Source organism: Canis lupus, chromosome 25 (assembly GCF_048164855.1).
Source record: "Canis lupus baileyi chromosome 25, mCanLup2.hap1, whole genome shotgun sequence".
Classification (NCBI taxonomy): Eukaryota; Metazoa; Chordata; class Mammalia; order Carnivora; family Canidae; genus Canis; species Canis lupus.
This window is the reverse complement of record NC_132862.1, coordinates 11,942,302-11,953,136: the sequence shown is the minus strand read 5'-3', so window position 1 is coordinate 11,953,136 and position 10,835 is coordinate 11,942,302.

The window sequence follows — 10,835 nt, the reverse complement described above, 5'->3', positions numbered from 1 at the left end:
TGGGGGAGACAGAGGCATAGAAATGATGCTAAGGAACTGACTAGAGGAGAAAGCCATGCAGTGATGAGCTGTAAAGCAAGAATGCGTTCTGTGCTGTTTTACAGATGCTCATGAGCCCTGCCCGCGTGCCTCAGTGAATGGTGAACACCCTCTAGGACCTGCTCAAACAGCTGGGCTGATACCTGCCTCAAAGCACAAGGAGAGAAGCGAGCCCATGGGTGCTCCTCCACAGGGAAGGTTCAGGCAGGACCAGACAAAGTTCAAATGGTAGCTTTACCAACTTTGACCTTAGATCACTTAGGTAAATTCTCAGAGCTCTGAGTTCTTTCTCAGCAGAATGAGTTGACATCACCCTCCTCGCCTTCCTCATAGAGCTATTTCAAGAATTAAATAAAGCCAGTAAAGCACCTGGCACATAGTAGGAACTCAAGAAATGATGCTTATTATTGCTACTGCTCTTACGCCCTGTCTTGTTTGTCTGTGTCAAACATGACTAGTCATGGAGCCTACCCTGAGCCCCAAATTGATGGCCTCTCTGCCCCTTCCTGGTCCTTGCCAGCCAGGCTGCCCTCCTGAATTATCCTCCATGATGTTAATTATCATCCAATTGCTGCACCACTCTCATCAGACCCCACCCAATAGATTTGACCTATGAAGTTCTTACAGTAACACAAGTTCACTGTCACTTTGAATTAAGTCAGAACCCCAGGGGCCTGGGCATCCATGTTTTTCAAAGAGTCCCTCATGGTTCTACTGTGTAGGCACGGTTGAAAACCCATGACAAGGGATAGAGGCTATTTCTTTTTTGTTCAGTCCTCCTCAGCCTGGTCCTGCCAGGTCCCAGCACCCTCCCTTCCCTACTAAGCAGTTGTTCTCAAGTATGGTCCCCAGATCAACATCAGCTTCCCCTGGGAATATATTAGAGATAGAGATTCTCAAGCCCCACCCTGGACCTACCAACTCCAAAACTTGGGTAGGTCCCAGCATCTGTATTTTAACAAATTCTTTAGGTAATTCTGATGCACACAACTTGAGAACGGTGGCCCAATATATTCCAGTGGAAGTTCACACCACTTAATAGCCTCTGCAATAAAATGAAATGACCTGCCTGAGGTCCTGTTGAAGATGTTGCTAACACCCTCTGCAAACCAAGGATATAAAGAGAAATTCACCGGAGCCATACCCTTCCTCACCCAGGGCAGCCCTCTTCTTAATAGGTGATACACTGGGTGCACCCAGTCTGTGGCTCTGGAAACCCACACCCTCCACAGCCTGGCCACTCCATAGCAAGCAACAGAATTAATTCAGTGAAAATAATTCCAAGGTCAAAACCTGAGCTTGAACTGTAGAGGTATAGCATTTGATATTTATACTGCCAACTGCTTTCTATAGAGTAGTATAGAAAGTGGTAGAGTATAGCACCTCCTACTATTTAATTTTTCAGGACTAACCATGTATTTGATGTTCCTAGGACATGGACTCAGATATCAACCTTACGCTGCTCATAGACTCTGCATTTTTCTCCCTGGGACCCCCTGAGCTAGGCTATAAAAAAGCACACCATGTTTTCAAGTTTCAGAGCTGACTTCCAGCACCCAACGGCTGAGGCATTTCTTGCTCTGACCCACCCTGGGGGGAGAAACGAAGCAGATCTTCAAACTCTTGGCCCCTCCTTGTAATGGCTCAGACATATTCTGTTATTAAAGCTTCCTCCTTAATTACTGACATACGTGCAATTCAAGTTACTTTCTTGCAATTATGTTATTCAGCAATAATTGGATTTCTAGTTTTAATTGGGCCCTAAATTAGCGATAGCTTTCATGAAAGCCATTACAGTGATTTCTAACTACAGTTTTTGCTGCTTTTTGAGTACATTATATTTCAAACAGAATGATTCACCAGTAGTAGAAGTCACAGCTGCAGTGAACTCTTACATGGGTTTCTATTAATGATTGCAAGTTGGGTGCTATTCTGTTGTAACTAAGCATTTGCTGCAAATACTATCCATTGAGCACTGCTGTGTCACAAGAGAGGCTGTCTCCCGCCCAGGGTTAGAGTACACAATTCTGTTTGTGATGAAGATCCAGCCATGCAACCAGATATTAAGCTCAGTTAAACGGGGAAGAGACTCTATTTGTTACCAGCTGCTCCTGCAGATAAACACTCAAAAAAAAAAAAAAAAAAACACAAAATAAAACAAAACCAAATTATTCTTGAAAGCTATTGAAATCAAAATTTTGTTGAGCCTACAGAAAGCATTTCCCAGGATGTCTTCCTTTCCTACAGGGACTGTCTACTCAAAGCAGCCCACAAATAGGTATGGAGGGTCGGCTGTGCATCAGTTATTGCAAAGACACTAAGCTAGTAACAGATGGCACCGTGATGCAGTTAAGAGAGCTTTAGGGGCTCCTGGGTGGCTCAGTCGGTAAGCATCTGCCTTTGGCTCAGGTCATGATCCCAGGGTCCTGAGGTCAAGCCCTCCCTGCTCAGCGGGGAGCCTGCTTCTCCCTCTCCTTTTGTTCCTTTCCCACCCCACCTCCACTTGTGCACACTCTGTCTCAAATAAATAGATGAAGTATTTAAAAAAAAAATAGAGAGACTGAGTCTGAGCTTTGGAGTCAGACCACCTGGATTAGAATCACAGCTCTGCAATTTCCTGGTTGTGTGACCTCGGCAAATTACTTAATCTCTCTGAGGTTCTATTTCTTCATTTGTAATATATATCACCAGGTCACTGTATGAATGAAATGACTTACTTCATGTAAAGAACTTTAAGAAGCATCTGGCACTTAGTCAACACTTATTAAATGCTAGTTCTATTATTTTAGTTCAAGATGGCAAGGACTTTATATTACCCATCACTGTATTCCCAGCATCCAGAATCATGACTGATAGATAATAAGTGCTCAATCGGTGTTTTTAGTCTAATGGTAAAACCCAAGACTACAGAAAGTATGTAGCAGAAGAGGGATTTGAAGGAGGGAGTCACCATTTGCTTCGACGTGGATGGAACTGGAGGGTATTATGCCGAGTGAAATAAGTCAATTGGAGAAAGAGAAACATTATATGGTCTCATTCATTTGGGGAATATAAAATATAGTGAAAGAGAATAAAGGGGAAAGGAGAGAAAATGAGTGGGAAATATCAGAAAGGGAGACAGAACATGAAAGACTCCTAACTCTGGGAACCGAACTAGGGGTGGTAGAAGGGGAGGTGGGCAGGGAGTAGGGGTGACTGGGTGACGGGCACTGAGAGGGGCACCTGACGGGATGAGCACTGGGTGTTATTCTATATGTTGGCAAATTGAACACCAATAAAAAAATAAATTAAATAAATAAATAAATAAATAAATAAATAAATAAAGGAGGGAGTCATTGTGTCTAGTTTGGGGCATACCAGTCAGGACATTGCTGGGAAACAGATGAAACATTTAAAAAAAAAAAAAAAAAGAATAAGGAGCATTTCATGAAATAACTACTCACAAAGGTATGAAATAAATGAAGAGAGACAAACAAAATGGTGGAGCTCCACAGGGTTAAAAATATAGCACAGTATCATTACCACACCTAGACCTGAAAGGACCTGAAAAAGTGGAAGCTGTAGAGAGGGGCCTCTGATTGGACCACAGCCTTCAATAAGGAGTGTAGTGTCAGCCACCTGCAGCCACACAGGAAGGGAGCCCGGAGAATAAATTCCCTTATCTTGTTCAATTGGCCAAGCCCAATAGGAAGCCAGAGGGGAGGGGCACCTGGGTGGCTCATTGGTTGAGTGTCTGCCTTTGGCTCAGGTGGTAATCCCAGGGTCCTGGGATAAATCCCATATCAGGCTTCCTCGAAGGGAGCCTGCTTCTCCCTCTGCCTAGGTCTCTGCCTCTCTCTGTGTCTCTCATGAATAAATAAGTAAATAATTTAAAAAAAAAAAAAAAAAAGGAAGCCAGTGGCGAAATGACATAACTCATACAAGCCAGCCTCGTAGGCACAGACCAGAGTGGAGAAGGTTGGAAAAGTAAGTGGAGAACATTTAACATAAGGGAAAATTAGGAAAAGATTGGGTGGGGGTGGAATGTAATATGAGCCTTTAAGCAAAGTTGGGTTATACACAAGGTGAAGTTGAAAGGGTAGAGGAAGGCATGCAGGGTAGAAAGAATGCATGAGTAGATCAAGATCAAGATAGGGAAGGGCAAGACAGGTTGAAGAGACATAACTAATCCAATCCAATTGGCTGTAAAATAGGACACAAGTTTGTGAGGAAGGAGAGATAACACTGGAAAGATAGCTCAGGGCACGTCACAGAATGTCTCAAATGGCAGGGGAATGACCGGGGACTTGATTTTGGAGGCAGGAGAGGCCGCTGAAGTTGGGATCAGAGCAGACAGGGATCAAAGCTGTGGTTTAAGAAGACTGACTTTATAGTGGTGCATCAGAAAGACTGGAAAGAGGTGAGTGCTAGGGAGATGGCCCAAGAAGTTTTTCTACTAGTCCAGGGAAGAGAAAAATAAAGACTGAACTCAGGTGGAAGCAAGAGGAGTTGCTTGCTAGGGAGGCACAGGGATTAGGAGGGAAGTCAGGGGCAGGAGCAGGAGTTCAGAAAGAGGCAAAAATCATTCCAAAATGTCTGGTCTGGATGCCTAGAAGGAGGAAGGTGAAGATAGAGACAACAGCTTTAGTTCCTGGGGGCAGAAGAGTACTGACAAGGAAGTCGCTAACCGTCTGTCCACTCACGTCCTCCCCATGGACCCTGTATAGACACTCCCGGATTCCAGCCAGTTGGATTCTACTCCAGCTCATTTCTAGTTATGCTCATTCTTGTTACTCCTACAGCCCTCCTGGTTGACCTCATTTGGTTTCCTGGCTCATTTCTAGTCTCCTGCCTCCATATTATCCTGCAGCTCAAACCTGGTTCTAAGCCCAATACTCATTAACCTCGGGCTTTGAGCTGCTTGTGTGGTTACTCAGCTCTGGACCCACGTACACTCACAGGCCAGAGCAAAGCTGTCCAGCAGAACTTTCTGTGATGATCTTTATCTGCACTGTCCAGTGTGGTAACCACCAGCACATAGCCTCTACTCACATCTACTCACATCTACTGAGCACTTGAGATGTGGCTAATGAGACTGAGGAAATGAACTTTTAACATGACTTAATTTTAATTAATTCTAATTTCAACAGCCTCAAGGTCAGAAGCTCATTTCAATAGAGAAGATGGAAAAGAATGAAGGTTTGTTTAGATTTTTTCCATTTTTAAACAGATTTTGCTGGGAACTAGCCGTAGGAGAAACTGTGGCAAGAATAAAGTTTGTCTTTGACCTATTTTCAGCCTTACTTCTCCTTTCTCTCCATACATATATATCATATCAGAAGCTACTTTCTGAGCTTCCCACAGACCTGACCCACTTTGCCCTGCTTCTCCTTGTGTGTCATAGTGCCCCCCCAACCTGTCCCTACACTAGGCTAGGATTAAGAGCTAGGAAAATAAGACAAGGAGAGAAAGGCAGGATTAAGCAGGGCCAGGACCAATTGAACAAAACTGCCCCCCCCCCCTTTGGGGGAAAGAAAATCCTAAATTTCACCCTAAATCCTGTTCACCCTAAATCCTGTTTTTTCCATATTTCTCATGTTCAAAAATACTCCGTAATTTAATTATATTTGTCATTTAATGTTCCTCCCCCACAACAAATAGGAAATTGTGTCGTTAACACTCTGTTATACCAAATTACCTAGAGCAGAGTCTGTGAAATGAATGAAGTGGGCCTGGTGAGGGAAGACAAAGACTATGGCAAGTGGTCCAAGGAGTGAGTTTAAATTGGCATAAGATCCCAGACAGCAGCTGGAGGGTACAAGGAGGAGGATTTGGTTCAGGATTCAACCAAAGTGTGAAGCCTGTGTGCAACTCAGAATAATAGCTCCCTGACTAGTAGACTAGGAGCAATGGTGAAACCAAGCCTGAGGCCAGCAAAAAGGAGTGTTTGATCGATTCATTATGTCTGCCATGAGTGCAGAAGTGGTAGTCCAGATGCCCCATATTTGTCAGCTTTGACTAATGAAATTAAGAATTAAGGCTCCAGCCCCGTGACCTGTGATTTAGGTCAAGTATCCAGTCCAGTGAAGGAAATTGAGGTCACTGAAAAAACAAAAAGCACTCACCTAATCATTTAATGTATTAGACACAGCAAGGTGATATTTAGAAAAAAGGCCAGTTAGAAGGCCAAGAGGTACCTGGAGTCTCCCACAGATACATACAACATATTCCAAGGTAAGAGCTGCAAGATGCATCCATTGACGCAATCTATGTCTATTACTATCTGTGTACCAAGCAAGCATCATTCTAGGTACAGAAGACACAGCATGAATAAAACACAAAATTCCCTGCCCTCGTGGAGCTTACCTTCTAGTGGGGGAGAGATAATCAGATCTGATAAATAGCAGTAAAAATTAAACAAGACACAGGGCCAGGAAGTACGTATGGAAAGAGAGTTGTTGAAATTTCAGATACAGTAGTCATGGAGGGCTTCACTCAAGATCCACCTCTTGTGGGCTTAAAAGCCTAATTACTACAGAATTGTGTTGGGTTTGCCCACGTCCTTGTGGGACTGAGTTTGCAGAGGCCAGACTTGGTACCTACAGAACATTCCTTAGAGGGGAGCAAGATTCTGGCTCCTTTTGTTTTGAGACTGGTCTTGACTGGTCCTTCGGATACGTCCAGTAGCAGGGCCTTCCCATTGCATTCTCTCTTGGCACAGACAATGCAGCGGACATCCTTATCAATCTGGTGAAGTATGAACTCCTTTTTAGAGTGTTTGTGAAGGCATGAAGTAAAATACATGGCACTACAAAGGGAGCAAAATATATTGAAATAATAGCTACCAAATATTTTTAATAAATTTGTGACACAGTAATATATGCAGTTCTTTCTTAATGCATTCAACAATAAAATCTAGAGATACGTATAGTAACTACCACAATTTTGAAATGGTAATCTGTGAAAATATTATTTTGCTACATCTGCAACAACAAGAATATGATAAGAAAAAAAATCTGTGACTTTTTCAAAAATCTATTGCTGACAAGGTCTCTTGGGGTTTGTCATCTATATACATTGTTGAAGAAAATGCTAAATTTCAGCTAGAGGTTAGTTAGAATAAGGATGTGTTCTTTTCCCCATCCAAGTTCATGGAGACCTGAATGAAGCACCCTTTGCCTGGTCCTTTCCTGCCTTTTTTCATCTCCCCAGTAGGCAGTCGCTACTGAAAGCAAACCTTACACAGCTTCCGTAGGGGAGTGTTGATTCAGAGGGTCATTACCTTTCACTTGGAGGGAGAGTACTGCTGAGCCTTTTTTTTTTTTTTTCCCAGTGAAACCTGATTATATGTAGTCATGAGTGAGATGGTCATGCATAGCTTATGGAGACCATCTCATTAGTCTATAATCAGTCTTCAAAAAATGTATTCACTCAGCAAATATGTGTTGAGTATCCACTACGCGCCAGGCACTCTTCTAAATACTGGAGATACATCAGTGAACAAAATAGATGCCCCCCTCAAAAAAATCCCAGCCCTCATGAAGTTTAGATTCTCATAGAGGGTGGTTGGGAGCAGCAGCAGTGTCAAACAATAAACACAAATAAATAATACAAATGATACCGTAAGAAGATAGGTAGTAAGTACTATGAAAAAATACATAGGACACCGCAAGGAGAACAGAGAACCCAGGCCACGTGGTTTGGTGGCAGTAACACAAGAATGGAGGTCCCTGTCTTCTCCCTGCCGGTTGACTTTTCCTGGGCTTGGTTTCCCCATCTGTGAATGGAGAACCTTAGACTAGTCACTCTCCATTGGACCAGGCCAACAATTAGAGAATTGTGACTGGACAACCATAGGGCGATGGAGGTGCCTCTGGGGTCTGGCAGAGAGATTCGATGGAGACCAAGTAGGCAAAGACTTGACTCACTTCCCCGGCTTCAACTTGTGATCTGTGTTGGACGATGGGGCTGCAAATCAGATTTCGTTTGAAAATGTGTTTCGCTACCAACAACAACAACAACAACAACCACGAAGTCTGAAAACCATTAGGGGTCAGAGGATTTTTTTTTTCTTTCGAATAATAATGATAATTATCCGAAGGGAAAATCCTGACAGAGTCGCCTACTGCTGCTTCCATTCTGCGCTCCTCGAGGCCTGCCGTGAGGCCCCAGTTTCTTTTGGCTTTAATTCATGACTCTCCGCACCGAGGGATTTATGGTGACGATAATGAGTTTCAAAACAAACCTAATGAAATGTGCGCTCTCCTAGGATTGTGAGTTCCTAGAGCTAAAGCATTGATTTAGGGGACGGAATTCCACAGCAACCGGGAGAGGGGGCCGCCCCAGGAAGGGAACGCACCAGGCCGCCCCCAACCTCACGCCCTGCTCCACTCAGCCATGCCAGGTTGACTTTGGGAAGGGATCATCTGGTTGCTTCCGTGCAAAGCAGCCCTCCGACGTCCTCACCGCCGTGCCCACCTGGAGGAATCGTCTGAGACCCTCGGTCAGGGCCCCGCTCGGCCAGACGTCAGGCCCAGCACAGCCACATGACTGATCATACGGCTCCCCCCATAAATACTCCCCCACCGGGGAGGAGATTCACGATATTGTATCTTCAGTTCAATTTTCAGAACGATTTACAGCTCACACACATCCAGAAACTTATTACCAACTGCATTATTTGAAAACAAAGCGATAACTTGCTGTCCTCTGAGAGGCCCCACGGAGCCTCCCGCCGCCCGCTCCTCCCTCTCAGCCGTCTCTGCCTCCCCCGTTACTAGACGACAGATAACAAACCTCTTAAGTGAAATGACAGAGCACACGAGCTGCACGGTGGGCACCAGGCTATTAAGTGAGGAGCCTTCAGAGGAGCACCGATTTGTCTTCAGGCTGGGAAAGCTGACAGGACTTTGCAAGAAACTGAGAGGCTTCGAGCAGAGATGGCCCCAGGAAACAACGAACCCCCTCAGAACACATGCCCTTGCTGCTAACACCGAGGCCCGGACACTGATTCTGTTCTTCCCATTCCATGTGCTCCTGACTTCAGGGCTTAGACGCCCATCCCTAGCCCCCCAGGGTGACCTCCACGCCTGTGCCTGAGCCCTGGCTGCATACCAGAGCCCCCAAGGCAAAGCCCCCCACCCGACCTTGGTATTTCCACCTCAAGTGAGCTAGGGTAGGGCCCAGACCTTGGTATTTGTTTTAAACACAGAAACCGAAGATTCCAGAAGGAGCAAAGATAAGAAGCTCCGGCTTCAAGTCCCTGAGCTTTCCTTTCCTCAGCTGTGGCCGACAGGTAGTAGGTGCTTTGACAGACCGTGTGGATTGTGCACGCGGGCCTGGCACACGGTAGTGCCTCAGGAAACAGGCATTGAGCTAACTGGTGAATAAAGGCCAAGTTCTGGCGCGGTAATCATCGACAAATGGCAGCTAACATTGTTGCAGAATGCCATTTTAAAACCTTTTAATTTACAGTTTTCTTTTTCTCTTCTTTTAAAGGTTTTATTTATTTGTGAGAGACACACAGGGAGAGGCAGAGACACAGTCAGAGGGAGAGGCAACCTCCCTGCAGGGAGCCTGATGTGGGACTGGATCCCAGGACCCCGGGATCACGACCTGAGCCAAAGGCAGATGCCACCCAGGTGCCTTAAATGTGCAGATTTCATCACCAAAAATGTAATTATTTGACTCCTGCCTTCCCATTCTGAAGGCATTGTTTCCTTCCAGGACCAACATTTTTATCGCACTACCACATAATCAGGAGAACTACAAAATCAGATATAAGAAAAGTACCAACATCCAGCATCGACATGCATCTTTTTACCCTAAACGATTGTCATATGTCCTGTTTGTCTTTGTCTCTCCCTTTGCCCTTCCCCATTATTGAGAATGGATTTTTCCCCATGACCAACCTCATACCATCAGGAAAAAGAAAAACGATGTTCCTAAATTAAACACTTGCCAAGGCTGAGTGTATACCTCTGTTTATAAAGACAAAATCACAAGCTGAAGATTTTTAAATTAGAATTTCCACTTCAGTTCCAAAAGCATCAAGTCCTTTGCTGGTCAAGCAGGAGGGGGACCCCAGTCACACCTCCACGGGAAACGCATTTCCTTATAACACGTGCAGTACCATCACTCTGGCCCATTTCGATGGTTGGTGCCAAGAACCACACAACCAATCCACTGGGGAAGTAGCCCTGATGGTCAGCACTGGCGACAAAGACCGGTGAAAGGGTCAGTGCCACTGAGAAGAGTTCCAGGGACGATGAATGGATACACCTGCGTGCTCAGTTACCCCCGAGAAGAATTCTGGAAAAGAAGCCAGTCATGTGGTCTACACTGCGGCCCATTCAAATGCAATTCATCTTAATTCCTCCTCCTGTTTTCTCCACACCACTTAGGTGGCACTGTGATTCACTGACACTAAATCTTCCTTTTAACACCAAGTACTTCATAGTCACGATTTAAAAACTTTTGACTTTCATTCAGATTTGGTCCCTCTGAAAGCCAACTTTCAGACTGCTCTTTAAAATATGAATAATTTTCGCCCCCTCAGCCAATCGGGTCGGCCCCTGCCGCATTCTTTTGAGGTGCATGTTCCCCCAGGATCGCCTCCAATGCTTGCATCTTTGAAAAATATCGGTAATAAAAATTCAAATACATTCAAAAATGAACATAAATAAAACATAATTTCCTCCAAATGATTTATAAAATACTAAAACATTCACTTCCCTGTCTTTCTGCCTGTCAAGAGTGCCACAGCATATATCCTTGGGGTGGCAAGCTGCTCTGCTTCCCCTGCAGAGGCTTCCACG